Source organism: Taeniopygia guttata, chromosome 5 (genome assembly GCF_048771995.1).
Source record: "Taeniopygia guttata chromosome 5, bTaeGut7.mat, whole genome shotgun sequence".
In the NCBI taxonomy this organism is placed as follows: Eukaryota; Metazoa; Chordata; class Aves; order Passeriformes; family Estrildidae; genus Taeniopygia; species Taeniopygia guttata.
Genome location: NC_133030.1, coordinates 57,349,257 through 57,369,108, shown reverse-complemented (window position 1 = coordinate 57,369,108; position 19,852 = coordinate 57,349,257).

Sequence of the window (19,852 nt, the reverse complement as noted above, 5' to 3'; positions counted from 1 at the left end):
TTCTGAGGCACCATAGCAAAGGCATGAGTGGCAGCTCTGTTCCCTCTGATCTTCCTGCTCCTAACAGTTCCGTTTTTGTAAGAACCATCTATTGTCTGTATTATTGAATGACATTTAGGAAAATTTCCATTTGTGTTTTCCTGTGCATGCAGCGAGTCTTCCAACATCCTCCACTGGTTATCGTGGAGCCAGAGATAAAAGAGACCCACTGGCTCACTTAATTTGCTGCGCCTGCCTTTCTCCTGCTCAAGCTTCTCCTCTGTTTCAGAAGTGTTTACCTGATTAGCACATACAATTACTGATGTGTGCACAAGGCTCAGTCCAGGTTTCCAGTGTTCCCTGAACCTTTCCCTCCAGATCAAAGCTTCCACGTCCTCCTGTGCCAGATCAGCCTCCCGCTGAAGCCAGTGTGACTTTGGCTGTTAACTTTGGCCCACGAGCACATTCCTGGAGTGCAGAATTAGGTGAGGGCTCCAGCGTTTGGCTGCACCAGGACCTTTGTTGGAAGCAGAATCTGAGCCTCTGTGTTTTCACGTTATCAGTCATTTGTGAATTCCTTATAATTTTTTTAATGACTTTTGCAGTGAGCAGTCATATGCTATTGAAGTTTTACTGAATTAAATTGGAGAAACTAATTTTGCTCTTAGTATTTTATTTCAGTGTGTAACTTGATTTTTAAGGAGCACTTTGTATCGCATGGCCGTTTGCGTTTGCTTTATAAGCATAACATAAAGGTTTCCCTGGAGTCATGGAAAAATTGCCTTCTACGTCCCCTATCTAATTAACACCATGTATGTTGCCTAACTCCTTATAATTCACTCCTGAGCACAGTATATAGAATATGATTGGAAAAATAATTTGAAGCAATGAGGAAAAAAATGCCTTTTGTAATATATGTGATATGGCCAAATGCACTTCCAATCAAATTATATTAAGAAAAAGAAAGGACAGCACACTGAGATAGCTGATGTTGAAAAGAAACACCAAAGGCTTAATTAAAAAGTCTGCCTATGTTTTTAAAGGGCACAGTGTTTAAAGCATAGTAATGAAGCCCTGCTTGCTGAATAGCTCAGTGACCTGTGTGTCTGGGCTGAGGTGGTTCAGCTCCCTGGTGAGAGCTCTGATCCTCCATCCCGTGGGTCACAGAGGGGCTGCTGAGCCCCTGGTGTGTTCTGGTGGGTCACAGGTTTCCAGGAGGGAGAGCAATCAGCCAGGGCACAGTTAATTGCAGGGCTGGGGTCTGTGGTGAGGACACAGCAGATGAGCCTCTGCAGTTCAGTAAATCCAAGTATTGCCTCGCAGCTGAGGGGGGGATAAGTCTTTAAACCATCCTAACCAGATTGTAAGCGCTGTCTGACCAGGCTCTGGGGATTTTTCATTCTTTTTTTTTTTTTTTTTTTTTTTTTTTTTTTTTTTTTTTTTATCCCTATGGAGCCTGGAAAGCTAATATGATTTGGAGAGAGAGCAAGTGTCAGTGGACTCAATTCTTGCTGGTGCATCAGCAGTGGAACCAAATTCCAAATGAAGAAGTTAACCCCTTCCCCTCCACAGATTTATTGAGGTTAATGTGTGCAAAAGCCAGGGCACTGCTGAAGGCAGGAGGGTGGATATGCCTCCTGCATAAATGAAATGTGGAAGCAGAGCTGGGGCACAAGCAAAGGACTGAATCCATCCACAGTTATGCAGTAACAGTGCTTGTCACATCAACCAGCCTTTGCTGATGCTGCAAATTTGGCACCTTTCCTCACAGCAGGACTTGGTTCTGATCTGCTCCCTTCGTGTGAGGTGGACACTCTCTCCCCCACCTCTCCTGTGAGACCCCACAATCCTCTTGCTTTCAGATGCTGAAAGCTCTCTGCTGAGCTTGTCACCATTGGTGATATCTGGGTGTTTTAAGGTCATGCTTCACTTCCTTACTAGAGGGGGAGAAGAAAAAGAGATAAATATATATTCATATTTTCTATACATGCACTCAAAAACCCCACTCCCTTTTAATGCTTTTTAGCAGACATGGTGCCATTTCCTGAAGGAGAAGCAGGGGCAGAAGAGGGTTGAGAAGAAAGGCAACTAGGAAAAAAAAGCTTTTGATTTTAACAGAATTAATGTAATATAAATACAGACTTAAGTGTTGATTTTGTCAGAAAAAGGAATATGTCTTCTCTGATTTGGTCCAGGACACAGGATGTCCATGAACACCAAAATGGATAGAACTATTCCAGACTGTGAAGAAACACCAAGTCTGTTAGGCTTATAATTTCACTTGGAAAAGTGGACTTTGGAGGTGTCTGATAGATGTCTCACATGGAGTATGGAAAGAAGACACAGCATTTGACAAATTGGTAAAAGATTTTAAAAGAAAGGCATCAGGTGTACAATGGTGTCACATTCATAGTGTTCTAAGGGATACAAATCAGGTGTTTTGGGAGGAAGCATTTTGCATCAGAAATCAGCTGTAACAAATGCACCTATTTCAGCTGAGGCTACCAAAATTCCTCCTCCCTGTAAAAATCCAGACTGCCCCACAATTTATTGCATATAGGGCCTAAGGTGACTTGACATCAAACTTAAAATAGTCCACTCCCTTCAATAAATTTGGAATTTTTTTTTTTCCTTCAGGAGGAAACAGCCCTACCTCACCTTTTGCTTTCTTATTTTCAGATATTTAGGATTCAAGAATTTCCTCTTCCCTTTCCAACCCTGGCATTTTTGTTGCATGGATTTCAAGGCATCTGCATTGAGTGAATTGGTCACTCTGCTGCCACTTGTGAGGTGCTGGAGGACTCTGCTTTCAGCTCAGAATCCTGCAGACACTTGGCACACCAAAGTCAAGTGAGCAGTATGAGATGTTTATTAATTGGGAAATGCAGATCTCATATGCTGAAATGGAGTGTAGAGAGTAATTGGTTCAGGGCACTGAAACATAGGTATTGTTGCCTTTCTCTAAGGGAAGGGATCACTTGCAAACCAAATTCCTTCCTGCATTAACCAAATTGCCTATTGCACTGGATAGATCTCTTATTAAATCAAATCTCTTACAGCTCTGAACTGCAGCTGTCAGTTCCTGAATCAAATATATTAGCTATTAAACATGTCACCTGCAAAATGGCATCAATATTCTCTTCCAAATTTATAGTGGTTGTTTACAGATCCCTGAGCTGATGAAGAAGGTACAAAAAAGACTACAATTTGGGATAACATCATATGCACCAAGCACCTTCTCAGGTGAATTGAGATCTGTTTTCCTGGTCACTGCAAATGGAGCTTTATGCCTGCACAGCTCTTCCTTTCAACTTCTGTTTTAGGGTCACTGGTATATGATCATGTAGCGTGGCATTAAAACTGTTCAAATGAGCTTTGCTTATGAGGATGGTAAAAATGGGCTGATAAGCAGAGTTTGCAGGAGAAATCATGTAAAAATGGGGCCAAGTTAGATTTCAAGGTTTCCCAAAGAGTGGAAGTAGAAGGTAAAAGAAAGAGGGACTAGGATCTTGAAATATGTTCGCGATTTTTTTTTTTTTTTTTTTTGAGGTCCATTTATATTCTGTACTTAAGAACATCCCTTGACCCTGGTTTTCTAATCTTCTAGACCAGGTGTGTATTTTGGCCTCAGGTCTGGATTTTCCTTCCATGGAAAGAGGCGTCTGGTAAGGATGTCTGTGTGTGTCCAAGCTGCTTTTTGGGACAGGTCAAGAAGTTGGGTGTTTGAATAGAGAGGTGTTCCCATCTCACTCTACAAACAGCCTAAATTCCTTGGGCTGCCCCAGAGCTTCAGAGTGTAGGGACTTTCAGGCTCCCTATGTCCTGTAGGCCCAGTGAATCAAAGAGACTTAGAAAGTACCCTGAGCTTCTGTGGGTAAGTTCTGTTTTCCAAAAATAACCTTTTTTTTTTTAACTTTTGAAAAGACCTCTCTTTTTATATGGAAAGGTTAAAGCCCAAATACTTGAACTCAGGTTAGTGTGCTGGAGAACCAGTTCCATATATTTTAATTTGATCTCCTTTCTGGTTAAGATCCATGGACAGCTTCTGAGCTATGCACTCAGCAGGAACCATTGCTGCAGGAACAGTCAGGAGCTGGGCTCAGGCACAGTCAGGTTGGGGCTCAGCAGAGTGTGGTTTAATTCCTTGAGCTGACCAGGCTTTCCTGTGTGATTCTTGGCAGATCACCAAATCTCCGTGGGCCTCACTCCCCGTCTGTAAAATCACACCTCTCGGACCTGCTGCCTGGAGAGAGAGAGCTGGGGAGAGGCCATTTATTGTTGTGTGTTTATAAATTGGGGGCCTTCCTTTTGGACAAGGCCCCCAGACAATCTCGTAACACCAATCCTGAGATAAAGCAGGCAGATTATCTTCAATAGTCTGGCAGATGCTGGAGAGGCTCCAGCTATGAAGTGGTCGGGAGGTACAACACAAGCTGCTTGCACAGCGTTGAAAAGACTCACTGTCCTTTTGTGGCTCACCCCTTGTGAGCAGCCCATGATTTATTTATCGAGGAGCAGCTTCTGAGTCACCTTCTTCTCCACATTATGAAAACACTGCGAAAGTGAGTCATTTTGAGGAACACAGCCTGCAGCACTCAGTTCTCACCCAGCAGCCTGGAACAGGAGGAGGAGAGCCCAGTGGGTAGAGAGAGAGAGTGGGAGATGCAGCTTCCTTCTCTTCAAGCCTTGTCATCTGACCTTGGGAAAGTCACGCAAGATTCAGGATTTAGACCATAAACAGAATGCTGGCCTGGCTTTGGCTTTCTCAGAAGGATGTTTTTTATAAAGTGACACCGTTAGAGATGTGAGACTATCAGCTTCTGTGGTAACAGGGTCCTTTCACAAGCCTTGGGTAGGGAGAGTGATAAAAGTGGAGATGCAGTAACTGACTCTGTAAGTGTAAAAGGTGACTGCAGAGACAGCCAGGGTCAGCTGTTCCCTGTGTTTGCAGGGGATTGCAGAAGAGTCTTGAAATTATAGCAAGGAAAAACAGAGCTTAAATGTTAGAAAAAGACTCCTCAAAGTGATGTGTGGAATGCTAACGTGGATTGCTGAAATGGAGTGTCTGGGGAGAGGGTGGACTCTTCAGCCCTGGGATTTTAACCCCGATTAGATGCACATCTGTTTGGGATGGTTCAGGTGGAGCTGCTTCAGGCTGCTCATTTCTGGCTCTGTGCAGAAAAGATTTGATTGCTTTCCCTGAGCAGGCTGACTTTAGTGAGATCCTCTACTACTAACTGCCTCAGCATATCATAATGCAAAGAAGACAAATATTTGATTTGCCTAATTATTTGCTTTGTTCCTTTCTGCCCTGCTGTTCTTTGATATCTTCCCTTCCACTACTGGCACAGCTAAGAAAGCTCCACTCTTTTCCATCTGTAAAATTTGCCTCTCCATCCATCAAACCCTCCTCTGATTGTGATGTTGTTCCTTGCTGCCCCCCAGTCCATCTCCAGCTGTAGAAATGTCTCCACCCTACAGGCATCATGCAGCTGTTTTCAGCTGCACACATTTTCTAATTAAGGTATTTGATAACGATTGGCCTTTAGAGTTTTCAGGCTTTCTGGATACTGCTGCCTGCTGTTCAGAAGAGGCATTAGCAGCGCTGGGACCCTGAAATCTTCCTGAAGATTTAATTTCACAAATGGGAGCTTCCTGCTAATGAAGAGCAAAAAATACAGCACCAAGATAAAAGCCCTCTTCTGTGGCTGGAATTCTTTCACTATTCTCATGATGTGAGCTGGAGCAAGTGTCCCTTCTGTGTCCCCTCTGCCAGAGCTGTCCCTGCTCATTTCCAGCCCATTTATGCAGCAAAGCATCCGTGCAGGCAGTTCCCTTCTCCCACCTCTCCTCTGTGTGGCTGCAGTCTTTGCTGCAGGGTTTGGCTTTGCTCAGGCATTCTGTTCCCATGCAGAAAACTTCCCTTCTGCCACACCTGAGGCTTCCTGTCCTGCTTTGTCCATGGCAGACCCATTCCCTCCCTCTCCTTCAGCCTGTGAGTTGGGGCTGCACATCCCATGGGACCTGAGAGACACCACTGTAAGTAACTCTGGTCTGATGAGTCCCCTCTGAGAATTTCAGCTTTTCACTCTTGTCTCCAACAGTGAGGTGGTATCTCCAGTCAGCCTTGTCCCTTGTGATGGTCTCTCGTTGTAGGGACCATGAGGGAAGTCCATCCCTCTCCTTCCTGCTGGCTGGCTTAGCAGGAGGAACACCGGAGCATTAGAGATCAGGATGTTAATGAGTTGGAGCTGCTTGGAAACCACCAGCCTTTCATGAGCAAAGAGGCTGAAGCCTCACTCCTGTGCTGGAAAACACTTCTCCATGGTGCCCTCCGGGGAACAAACAGCTCCCCAGGCAGGTGCTGGCAGCATCAGGTTGCTTGAAACCCCAGGAGGTGAAGGTACCATCTGTGTTGTGTTCGTGTCCCTGACATCAGTCCCAGTCTGGACTGGGTCTGTTTGTGAAGTAAGTTGGTAAGTTTGGGTTCAGAACATTTGCTCACTCTGCTCTATGCACAATCACCTGCCACTGCCTGGGAAGACACTCGTGGGACTCTGTGTGGCGTTTCCTGCACTCTGAGCAAGTTTGGGCAAGTTTGGGTAGGAGAGTAAATAAAACTCAAGGATGTATACACTGAGACAAAAGGTTCTTAGGATACCACCTTGTGAGTGTTTCAGCATTTCACAGACATATTTCAGAAAGAGAGGAGAACAGTATCACTTAGATTTGCAGATCGTGTGAAGGATGCTGAGTGCCCTCTGCATCAGCCACATGCAGAGCTGGGGGCTGGAAAACCTCTTGGGTGATCACAAGGACACAAAGGCGTGAGCTGGCCCATGGTGAACGGTCACCAATTGCAGCTGGGGGTTTCCACCCCTCAGAGGTGTGAGTGTCTGCAGCAGTGAGAGAGTGAAAGCTGCAGACTAGTTTTAAGACAGAGGTTGATGGATTTTTGAATAGTCTCCCGAGTGCTTCCAATCCTACATTTCTAAAAAATATACCAGAGAAAAAGAAGAATCTCAGAGGGGATAAGAGAAACGCAAGCCGTCTTTGAAAAGAGACTGTGAAAAATTAGAAGTGTGGGATGGAGAAATGAAAGATAACATGCTAAGAGTAAAAAAAGTAAAAAAAAAAGTCCTCTGAAAAGCACCCACACCCTCTATCAAATGGTGCAGAGAAGGTAAATCAGGCTTTGTTGCTCCCCCTGCTTGTCAGAGAGGAGCTTCCAGTAACTCTGAGAGGTGATACATGGCAAATTTATCCACTGAGCCCCACAGAGATGCAGAGCACAAGGAACCTGTGGGTCATTAGGCATGACTGAGCCAGAGAGCCCAGCAGGAAGGAGTAGAACTGGATAGAGCTGGTGAGACCATCTGTGGTTATATGTGAACGGGTAAAAATAAGCATTATAAACTTGCATGCTTCCAGGCACAGGCAACCTCAAACTCCTCAGGGCGAAGAAACTTCCCTCATAAATAAGTTATTCCATAACTGTTCGTGGCATTAGCTACTGTCAGAGACAGGATACTGGACTAGATGGGCCCCTGGCAATTCCTCTGGAGAAGCTCTTTCCAAAATAAAGACCCTAAAAAAATTCCCTGTAACAAAGAAGAAATTATTGAGTTGTTTATTAAATAAATTCATTTGAACAGGGAGAACAGCAGTTCCTTTGTAGGAACCAACAACCATGTGACTGTGGGTCTCAGAAGGGAAAATGAAACCGCTGCTCTGAGAAGCAGAATAGCATCCTCAGCTCTTGCTTCTTCCAGAATAAAAGGCCTATATTTAGAGGATGCCAAGTATTAGAGATATACTGAGCTGGCAACTGGTTCTGGCAAATTTCCAGACCCATCTGATTTTCCACTTAAGTTAGACATTTCAGTAACATAAGAAGTTGCAAAGAGAGCTGAAAATAGTGTTTTGCTATCTTTGCAGCCCAACCTGCGGCAGTGAACACAGTGTGGGGAGGAAATGGGCAATAGTTTTTGTGTCAATATTAAGCAGCATCTGATTTTAGTATGGGTGTGTTTTTGTGCACAATTAAGTGCATGACACATTTAGTGTGCATATATAGGTTGTATACAGGGTGAGGTATACAGGCTGCTCCATCAGGTTCACTGCTTGCTTAATTATGAATTCAGTCATTGTCTTTTGTCATCTATCTATCTATCTATCTATCTATCTATCTATCTATCTATCTATCTATCTATCTAATCTGTATATCAATCTATGTATCTATCCTGCCTATCTATCATGGGGCTTACCTAGCACAAGTCTATTAGAACAAAAGTCAGGCTCTAAGTCTGTGCAGTCTTCAGCCTTTTTGATTTAAAAGGTCAAACAGCTGTTTTAAAGGACAAAGACAGATGACTGAGACCATGATAAAGCATGGAAAATGCTATGTCTGGATCTCTGTAACAGTTGCAGAGTTCTCTGGTCAATATTTTGCAGATACCTCACCCTGACACGACAACCATGCAAGGTACAAATTGCATCTTTCTTGAAGGCAAGTAAGTGGGGTTTATAGCCACCTTCCCAAGTATCACAGAGGAAATAACAGCAATTTCTGTAGTGAGCCTTCCATCTCTCTGTGTAATCCCCTGTTCCTTCTCTCTATTTTAAATTGATCATACATTTTGCATAGACCATTTGGGCTGGTGATTCCTATTCTTGTTCTCTATCCAAGAATCAATCTTTCCCCAGAGGAAAGTTACAACTTAATCTTTTACATCTGCATTGGTCTGATGTGGTTCAAACATATTTATCCTACCTCTTTAGCTCTCTTTAGGGGTGGCTTTATTATGATGTGGTCTTCAGGTGCAAACTGCAGCCAGATTCATATCATTCAGTATTTGTCCCTATGCCTTGTGTTTCATAATGACTGTTTCAAATGTGTTTCAAAAAATCAGCAATGGAAAATTTTGAGCACAGAAACTCGAGTAGAGTTTAGGATAAATCAAGGCTGCAGTAGTTTCAATCTGCAGTGAGAGGAACTCAGTGTACCTCAGAAACTGCCTCATCTCAATAAACATTTAAGGCTGGGAAAACAGAATCCAAGCAGACACAAACTCAGAAACATCTAAGTGCAGTTCAAAATGCATCACAATGATTCACATAAAAATCATGGCCTTCCTGGGTGGCTTGCAGGTGGTATGACTTATTTTGGTCACTCTGGAGTTTTCCTGATTGCACACTTCCATCCATCCTGGGCTGGTATCGGCCACCTCACCTGCATGTCAGGGCACGTGTGGGTGGCCTTCCCAGCAAACTTGTTCTTAGGTGTGGGTGGAGAGACCTGAGGATAAGTCAGATAGTCTGTCATCAGATATGATGCCATGAGTGCTTCAAAGTCACTCATTCCTGAGTGGCAGGGCCTCCTGACAGAGTCCTTGTCTAAGCTGACAGCTCTGACAGCTCCAGGAACGGCTCGGGGAGGAGCCGACCTGTCAGACCTGGGGAAACAGAAAATCCAGCAAGGCTCACTAGTCCAGGATGCCACAAAGTCAAAAGGGAGAGAGTGTTTGAGAAATGTGGGTTTTTCCTGTGTGACCTGTGAACACCAGGACATCTTGGATCTTCTTCCAAGGGGTTTTTAAAAAGAAACATCCAGAAAAGCAAGTCTATTACCAGTGGCTCGTGTGTAAGACAGCTATTATTGTTAATGGGCATGTGACAAAGATTTTACCCTCTCATTAGTAGGGAATAATTATGAGGTCATTGCTAGCTAAATATTATCCTCATTTTATCATCCTCTTGGATATACAAGTTGACATTTCTAAACCATTTATCAATTTTAGGGCAGTGCATGAGCACAGCATAGGAAATACAGAAATGTTCCTTTTATCCAAGCATTAATAAAAAGATTTGTTTCAGCCTATTTTTAAACATTTTGGTGGTGTTTTTTTAATATCATATATTAAAAAACCCTGGCAAATTGCTAGAAATGTCAGCTTAGATCAAAGCTGTATGGCCAAGTGATTTGAGCAAATATATAAATGAAAGCTTCTCTTTCAGACACATCAGAGATTAAGATGTGACCTTCAAAACTGTTCAGTGGCAACTAGTTCAGCAGACTGAGGCTGTTAAAGCTAAGCAATTGCCTGTGTATTGACTCCTGTTTGAAGGAGATAGATAGAAGCCAGGATAACTCCATCTCCCACTTAATCCCTCCTTTGGAAATTCCTTGCCCTATTCATCTTTGCTAGGGTTTGTTTTGTTGAATGTGTTCTTCTGGAATAAGGCCTTTTTGGCTCAGGAGAGGGTCCCCCAGTACAGCCATCTGCAGCATTGCTTTTAGAGTCTTTTGTGTTGTTTTATTTTCCTGTTTTCTGCTTCATTATCTTCCAGTTTTACTCCTATTATTTTTCTTAGGAAGGCACACATTCTCATTCAAATACTTTGCATCCCTTGATATAAAATGACCATTCATTTAAAGACCTAGTTCTGTCATCTTAAGCCATTCCATGAAAATTGTGTTCTTGTATGTCCTGTTTGCTGTTGAGTGATGTTGGAAACAAATTAGACTGGCCACCAAATGAAGCACTTGGGGTTGATTTCTTTTTTTAAAATTAATACCTGAAATTTCAGTCTCACAAAAATCAATCAGTCCTTGGAAAACTGGACTCATTCTTTTGCCACCAATTAAGAAATCTGCTGTTATCACAATGCTATTGAAGAGGCACGAGTTGAGCAGAATGGCTCGTGCTATCTCACTGCAGAGCTGGGAGGATTAAACACATCCTGGAGGCTGTAAATTGAACAGAGGCTGTGCAGAGTGTGTGCACGTGGGTCACAGTTCTGGGTTTATAGCATGGCTGGGGTTTGAAGAGACCTTTAAAAGCCATCTAGTCCAGCCCCCCTGCCATGGACAGAGACGCCTTCAACTAGACCAGGTTGCTCAGAGCCCTGTCCAGCCTGACCTTGAATGTTTCTGGGGATGAGGCATCTACAACCTTTTGTGCTGCAATTAAAATCAGGGGGAGGATCTCATCATGTGTCCCACATAGTGTTACTGTGAGGGAATTCAGCATATATAAAACAAAAACTAAACTTGGGAAACAGGTGTGTTGAGTCAGAAAGTGTTATTTTTCACAGGTGAGGGGTTTTTTTTTGGTTAGTTTCTTTGTTTAACATTATGCTTTGGCAACCCAAAACAGTGTTCCTTTTGAAGTTCTGATTGCTCTCACTGCCTTATGACAAGGCAGGATTTTGGGATAGTCAGGATGTAAACAACATGCTAGAAAACACACTGCTCAGGGCTTGCTACTGAAAGGACTTTCTGTCTTCTTGCAGGGCTGAAAAAATGAATAACTTCCAAAGGAACCACAGCACAGCATGGAAAAACATGTCAGTAATTGCACACGGCGCAGTGTGGGTCGATGCTGTATCCTCATGTGCTTGTCTGCCTGTTCAGTACAGACACAATTGTGCATGCTGCACCAATTCCTGTGCATGTGTGCCTCCTGAAGGGGACTGCCAGCAGGAATTCTCCTCCTTCAGTCCTTTTGCCTGCCTGTGCTCAGATCCTCTCACACACATTTGCTGCCAAGCCTTATCTCTGACCTCAGCCCAGCAAGCGTGTGCGTGGGCACAGCTTTGCACTTCTGGTGTTTCAATGGTGTGTGATGCTCACTGCCTTATGCTCCAATGACTGTGATTTGATCTCTGATATCCCTACTCAGACTTGAAAAGAAGACAGTTTCCAGAAAGTGCTGCAGAGCACCAGGGCAGGGAGCTGCGTCACAGCAGCTTCCCACAGGAAGGGAGGTGTCTGCGCTGACCTTGTGCTGATGAAATCCTTGGCTGATCCCGACAAGGTTCAGCTCCTGGAATATTAGTGACAAAGCTGACATCCTCCGGACTCTGTGGAGCATGACTGGGAACAGCACAAACTGCAGAGCCCAGGACTGGGAAGCACAATTAAATAAATATCCCCTTTTCCTGAGCACAAAGGGAGAATTGATACCCTGGTCAAAAAGCCAAGTGCTGTTACAGCAGTTCTTCGTTATAGGCATGTGCTTATTGGCTTTAATAAAGTGTCAGAAAGGATATCTGTGCAGATTTGTGGAACAGATATTAAAATATCCTTTAAAATGATTTATGGTGTAGGGTTGAGGTAGCACGAGGAGTCCAGCATCTCAAATAACAAATAGGAGCAAAGATGTGAAATGCATATTTGGTGGTTTATATCACAGTAGATGACTTTACTCCCTGTAAAAGGAGGGTGTAATCACTTGGCAGATCTGGAAGATCTGTACAAGGCACTGTAAACTGCATCTTTAAGGGAGGAGAGCTGTTTTATAGGGATACATTTCGCCCTTTGACCACATGAGTGCTCAAACCATCACCTCTATTTATCTCAGACTTCCAAAGGAATTTTTGGGATCTAGTTGGTGAACATTCCATTGCAAACATCTGGCCTGAACCTGACCAGAGATTGTGAGCTTGTGATCTCTCTCTGAGACCAGCAACATCAGGCTTTCTCCAAGCTGATTACAGGAATAGACTTCCCCTGAAAAAATGAGAAACACAGGCCCCTGTGACTGCAATGTGAGACTATGCTTGAGTTCACTCAGAAGGAGAAAGGGAAGGGGTGATGGAAAACATCACCTCTGCTTCTCTGCTGACCTGGCTGCTTTTTTGGGCTATATTTGATGGAGCAATCAGTATGGTGCTACTGCAAATATCAGTGGAAACAGCAAGTGTGGAAAATATTTTCTAATGACAGAAGAGCTAAGCTAATTTTACAGCTGAAATCTTTGTGGCTGCTGTGATGTAAGCACCAATTCTTTTCATTTTATTGTTTTGAGTACCTTGTATCTCATTGTGTATTTGATGAGCAAGGCCAAATTGGGATCTTTGAGCAGGAAACTGCCCCAGCCTGAATGGTGGAGCAGTCAGGACTTGCAGAGCACAACTTTTTGTCTTGTGAAATTAGGTGCACTAACCCACAGGCTCCCAGGGTGCTGTGCATCCTCCCTGCAGAATCTGCAATAAGCTCAGAGATCAGTCATGGGTCTGACCCTCCTGGCTGGTTGGATTTTATCTCACTCTTCACAGCTAAGGAGAATTACCTTAAAATTAGAGAATGGTTTGGGTTGAAAGGGAACATAATCTAGTTCTAACACCCTGCTCCATGGGCAGGGGTGCTACCCACTAGATTCAGTTGCTCAGGACCTCATCCATCTTGGCCTTGAACACATCCAGGGATGGAAATGGGATCATACTTCATCCCTTCAGACTCATCCCCCTGCAGCCACATGCTCAACACCACCTAATCGACCCCACTGACACAACAACTTGGTTGCTTTTTGGATGTCTCAGGCCTGTAAGCCAGCTCACCATCTGCTGAGTGCAGGGGAGGAGGCAGGAATGTGCAGCTGGAGGTGAAAAGGAAGGCAGAACTGGCCTTGGTGGCAGCTGCACAGATTAAATAATTTCAAAGTAAACTGTGACCATCCTAAATGAACAGTGGGAGCTGGGGTCTCATTGCAGTGACTGGTACCTCTCAGCTCAGGCTCAGTGCTCTGCAGCGTGAGGTGAGGGCTTCTGCTTGTTCTCCAGCCAGCAGACGCTGGGTAGCTGTGCCTGCTTTGAGAGCAGCATTCTGCTGCTCCAGCCACCATGCCAGCTTTAGAGCCACAGGAATTCCTCCACGGCACGCAAAGGAGCCACCCTCAGCGAGGGATGTGGTCATGTCATGCTTCAAACACAAGCTAATTTTGCTCTGGAAGAGAGATACTGCATTCTCTGGCACCCACACACTGAATGTCCTCTCCTCTGTGCACACACACTGCCAGCTTTCTGCTTTGAATCCTCTGTGCTCAGAATAGTGACAGTCTAGGATTTTTTCCCAAGATTTGTTCTCTATAGGGGATCAGCCATTTCCAGATTTTTCAGAGACAAAACCTTTCCTTCCTTTAACCCTTTAGGGCTGTGGAAGTGATAAACCAGTGAAAGACGGGAGCAAACACCTGTGCTAGCTTTGGTGCAATATTTAAACTCTGGTTCCAGAAACCTTCCCGCAAAATGTACAGAGAAGGCACAAACAGCATTTGACTAGAGAGTATCTGTTCCACCTGGATCAGGAGAGGGGTCATGATGCACAGGCCAAAAAGGCTTGACTTTGAGCCAGGCTGGAGTTTCAGAGCTGGTACCTGAAATCTCATTTCTCTGCAGGAGGGAGAAGGTTGCATGGGAAAAGAAGATCTGGTGCAGGCTGAGCATGAGCGTTCCCTGCACCCTCACGTGGAATTGCAGCTGCCCTGGAAAATTATGGAGAGGATGTTTGTCTGCATGGCCTGAGAAGAACATTTACAGAGTAAAAGCAACTTTTACAGTAATGGACAGTAAGGCTAAAACGGTGACTGCTCCAGGACATGGCTGCTGTGTGAAGCAAAGCAGTGGTAATGAAAATTGTTTTGCTACTAATTAGAGCAGTCACTACTGGCAACCACTCCAGTCTTATCTCAGGAATTTTCAGGCAGTAACTGCATCTTGGTGAAAAGCAGCTCCTCACTTTCTGTCGCTCTCTTTCTGAGCTATTTTGAGTGTAATTGTTTTTCTCCCAGCAGAGGGGTGGGAGTGTACCAATCCAAAACCATTCCTCAAGCTACATTGGCTTGGAAGGCATTTTGGTAAATAGAGTTTTCCACCATGATTTCTACTGCATCAGGCTGAGCTATTTTTCACTGATGGACTGAGTCTGGCTGGTGTATTTTATTTTATAGGGAAGGCAGAAGAATGGTGAAAAGTGTGGCCATAGCTTTGGTTCCTATGGCACTTCTTGGGATGACGGAACTATTGGTCCTTGATCCATCACTGTGGAGGTAAAATAGAGTTGTCCATGTTAATTTAGCTCTCTAGAAGCAGCTCTGTTCAGGCTACTTTACCACTCTGTACTACCTGGTAGCTTCTGCTTCTGGGACTTGCACAAGCCACGGTATGTGGCACATATTCCACAGGAGAAAAAAAATACTTTTTTTTTTTTTGTCTCAGCCATAACTAGTGACTTGACCTTGATCATAGCGACATACAGTATCTAAACTCCATTCTAAAAAAAGAACCCATCAAATAATTATACTGTTCTCTGCTAGAAGCAAAATGTTTAAAGGCATCCCCTGGTCAGCAATCATCCTAAATCAATATTGAAAGAGAGAAGTAATTCATTGAAAACACCATTTATTAATTAGAGTGTGGCCTGGACCACGACAACGTGTTCTCTGAAGCCACAGATTTATTTATGTTTAGTTACTGAAGGATATGTGAAAAGACTGGTGACAATTGTTGATGATGGTTCATAAGGGAGGCTGCTTGCTGGTGCAAATGCATAAATTATTGAGACAAATTTAGCTGGCTGGAACACTGCATAAACCAGCAAATGATCTGAAACTTATGTGGAATTAATTGCATTTGCCTTTGCAGATGTCTGGTTTCTGAGCAGCAGAGCTTTGGAGCTAGCAAACATGCAGGCAGCCCTGAGAAGACCTGACTGCCCTCGGGTTCCTGCTCAGCCAAATACCAGCAAGAGAGTTCATTTCTCCTGCAACAAGCAAAATTCAGCTGGATGTCACTGCTAGAATTATCTGTTTCCCATTTATTATTATTTGTGACGCTGTACTGCAGATACTTATAGAACCAGGACAGTCAAGCTTACACAAACCCAAGCTGCATGACCAGCCTGACAAGAACTTAAAATCATTGTGTGATATCTACTAATGCTTTATTACTATTGCAAAGTGGCTGCATCTCTCATGATCTCACATTCCTCAGCTTTGTCAGGATCAAAGCAGAGCACTCCTGCTCTGGAAAGTTTTCTGAGGCATCTTCATGGCATTGTAGATGAAGTCTTCCATGATTTTTTTAACCTAAGTCTGAACATTGTGTTTAGTGGCGAACCTTCTTGTAAAATAATCCGGGGCAGAAAAGTGAGGGTTAATGTATGGTCTGATGTGAAATCAAAGAGGTAAACATGTATCCAGTGCTAAGTCCCATTTTTTTGGGCTGGTGTGAAGATGAAATAGGACTCTCTTATGGCAATACTGTATTTGCACTTACTCTCACCTACATTTTGGAAATCAAGCACAGGAATTAACTCTACTGTTACTGATTGACTCTGCTGGTGATTTAATGTTTCCTGTGCTGTCCAAATCCTCTAACTAATGTGGAGCTAGTTAAGGAAGTCAAACATGGATGTTTGAGCTCAGTTCAGCAAAGTACTTTAGCATTCATCAAACATCCAGAGCACAGGCAAGCAGAATTTCAAGGGTCACATCTAAACACCCTCCAGAAAAGGAGATGGGTATCTCTGTGTTCATCTAAACAGCTCCCTCCTTTACAGACAGTTTTTAATTCAGGTCATTTTCTGTCAGATTCTTAGTGAGATTTCCTGAGATTTCAGCTAAAGAGACACCCACATAATCCACAGGGGAACATGCCCATCTGGCAGAGGACCTGTGTGAGGCCGCCTCAGCTGCTCTTTAGCACAAACAGGCTGCTAAAGCTCTGGCTGAGGAAGTTCTCAATTAAATTGAGGTTGCCTGGGGAGGTCGGGGGCTCTGCCGTGTGGGGTCCTTAGGAATGACCTCCAGGAATTGTTCAGGTCAAGCTGATCCTGTGTCAGAGCAGCATGATGGACCAGATGACTGCCAGAGGTCCTTTCCCAGGGATTTCATGTTCCAGCAGAGCTGTAATTGCATGAATGAAAGGTCAAACATTTTACACCTCACTGTGTGTGCCCCATAATGTATGAGTAATAGGTAACTGTTAAAACAGTTTCTATTGATAAAACACCAACTACCACTTAATATTTTAATGGGCTTCTTCTCATAAGACTTACACTCCAGACCCTTCACCAGCTCTGTTCCCTCCTCTGGACTCATTCCAACCCCTCAGTGTCTTTCTTGTTGTGAAGGGCACAAAACTGAGCACAGGGTTTGAGGTGTGGCTGCACCAGTGCTCAGCACAAGGGATAGTCCCTGCCCTGGTCCTGCTGACCACACTATTGCAGATGCAGGCCAGGATGCCATTGGCCTACTTGGCCACCTGGCCACAGGCTGGCTCATGCTCAGCCACTGCCAAGGAGCTCCTCCAGGTCCTTCTCCACCAGGCAGTTTTCCAGCCAGGAGTGCTGCAAGGGCTTTCTCGTGACCCAAGAGCAGAACTCAGCACCTGGCCTTACTGAACCTCGTTCAGCTGGCCTCAGCCTGACCGCTGAGCCTTTCTGCCTTCCAGCAGATCAATATTCCCACCCAACTTGTGTTTGCAAACTGACTGAGGGAAAACTTGATGCCCTCATCCGAATCATTGATACAGAAGTTAAAGTGAGCCCTGCAGAACATCACTTGTGATCAGCACCAACTGGACTTAACCCCATCCACCACCATCCCAGTTAATGATCTTTTGTCTCTTCCTGTTTTTTCCCTCATCATTTCCTGCATCTGGAAGGTTAGAGAGCAGCATTTCTTGTACTCCTGATTCCTTAACCAGTCATTCCAAGGCTCTGAAATCTCTCTTGATTGCTATTGGATGTTTTGTTGCAATTTCATTGCTGTCTACCTGGAAAATCAATAATAGATAATAAACTGAGGGCTGTGACAGGTTAGGAACTTTCTCCTGGTATCTTTAACCCAGGCTCTAGGGAGGCAGCCAGCTTCCCTAGGAGGTGGCTCAGTTCTGCAGTTTCTTTCTTACTCTGTCTCAGATACTCAACCTCCTTGGAGAGCTCTATCACTAAATGAAGAAGTTCCTCTACCTGGGTGCATGTAAAAGAACAGAACTGAACTCTTACACGGGTGAAAGCTGCAGGTGAGCTCTGCAGCACAGCTGGGAATAAACCAGAGCTTGTCTGGTCCATAAGGGCATAGCTGGGAATGGCTCATAGCTGCCGTGGTGTCGTGGGATCCATGAAGGGCAGGAAGTCTGTCCCTGAGCATGAAGAGGATGGCTCAGCTCAGCCTGCTGCAGGACTGTTTGAATGTGGTCCTGGAGACATCACACCAAGAGACACACAGGGACAGCCCCAGAGTATGAAGTTTGGCTCAGCCACATCCGTGACAACCTCCTAGTGAGGGAGGCACATCTCCCAAGGAAAGCCAAGGTGAGGTCATTAGGTGAATCAGGGAAAGGCAGTGACCAAGTGTGTGAGCACAAAGCATCATTGTCTGCGACTGCTGAGCTTCCTTCTTTCTTGGAATAGGATCTGAGAAACTAATGAAGTGATTTCCACCCCCTCTCACTTCTGGTGGTCTGACCTCAGAAGGGAGTGGTAGAGAAACCAGCTGGGAGTAACTAGCTATTTAAAATGGAATAAGATTGTAGCTGGGAAACGTCCAGAAAGGCCTACTGGGGAGGGAACACGGAAACACCCAGGACATTCAGAACCAGCTAGCCAGTGAACTTGGAAAAGAAACAGTGAAGCAAAATGGTCTCTCCTCCACTAATCAAGAGAAATAAAGAATTGAAATACCCCCTGGAACTGATGGAAAATCAGGTCAGGAACAGAAATATTCATGCATTTGTTCTACTGGAGGGTAAAGAATTTCCAAACCCAATTTCTTTTGTGGAAACCTGGCTCCCTAAGGCTCTGAACGAGATGCAGAGAATATCCCACTGCATGTGGTGTGCTGGTTCAGGATCCCTGCCAGGGCAATCACTCCCAATAACAAGCAAAGCAAAACTGAGCTGCCAAGTTTCAAATGTTCATGGGAGAGGGAGGCTCATGACTGGAGAGAGAGCAATGAGGAAGCATGAGTCCATTTACTTCCAAATCAGAGTGAGTGTCCTTACTTGTTGTGCTGCTGCCTCAGATAACACGGGTTCAAGATAAGTTTCTCATTGTTCTGAGAGCTGTACTGATTCACAGCCCAAGGAAAGTGCAACTGAAATTTAAGATATAAGGAGGTGGAAACAGGAAAGATGGAAACAGGACACCATCAGGGGCATAGAGGGGTGTGATGTCTCGGTAGTAGACATGGGGCTCTTCTGTGGAGGAAAGCCTTCAAGTCTGTGCAATACATGTCATGGAAACAGATCTATATGAATCTGTATTTGGATTAAAAATCACCTTTAAAGGTTTCCTGGTCTAAACCCCATCCTTATTGCACACCATCATCTAGGTCAGGTTTCTCATGTCCTTTTTTCCAAATTCTCTCTCTTTCTGATTCTTCACTTCCCAGGGCTTCACTATCCCTATTGCTTCTTTTTTTTTTTTTTTTTTTTTTTTTTTTTTTTTTATGATTCTCCTTTTCCTGTCAGTCTCTTGGCTACAGCCATCTTATATTGGCAATAGCATTGGTCCAAATGGAAGGTTGTGCTAGAGATCTCCACAGTCCCCTCCAAGCAGCACTACTGTGATTTTAGGGGAATGCCAAACTCTCCTCAGCCCCAGAGTTTCCCTCTAGATGTGCAATCTCATGATGGTTTCGGTGATTTTCTGCAGAGGCAGCTGTTGTCTTTCAACTGCACTCTGCCTCTAACTCATTGCAACCTATCAGAACAGGCACCCAACTTCCCAACAAATTTTTGGGTAATATTGGCACGTCCTCCATATCTCTTCCTCATTCCCATGGCAGATACGCCTGAAGAAAAGAGAAGAAAGCTTTCTTATTTGTCTTGTTTGTCAGTCTGCAAAGTGAGTCCAGGATTATTTACAAAGTTGTATAAAATACCTGCAAATGTTTCAGGTACACTATCTGCTTTTTAAATTAAAAAAAATCTAAAAAAAGATACCCTGAACAAAAGCCCCACTTAAACAAGAAAAATACAGCTGACTTTGTATTTTCTGCAGGTTTTTTGCAAAGCAGCCTCTGTGTCATGGACATCTGAGCTACTGGGGAACCCAGAGGGGTATCTCTGGTTTGGCAGCATGAGA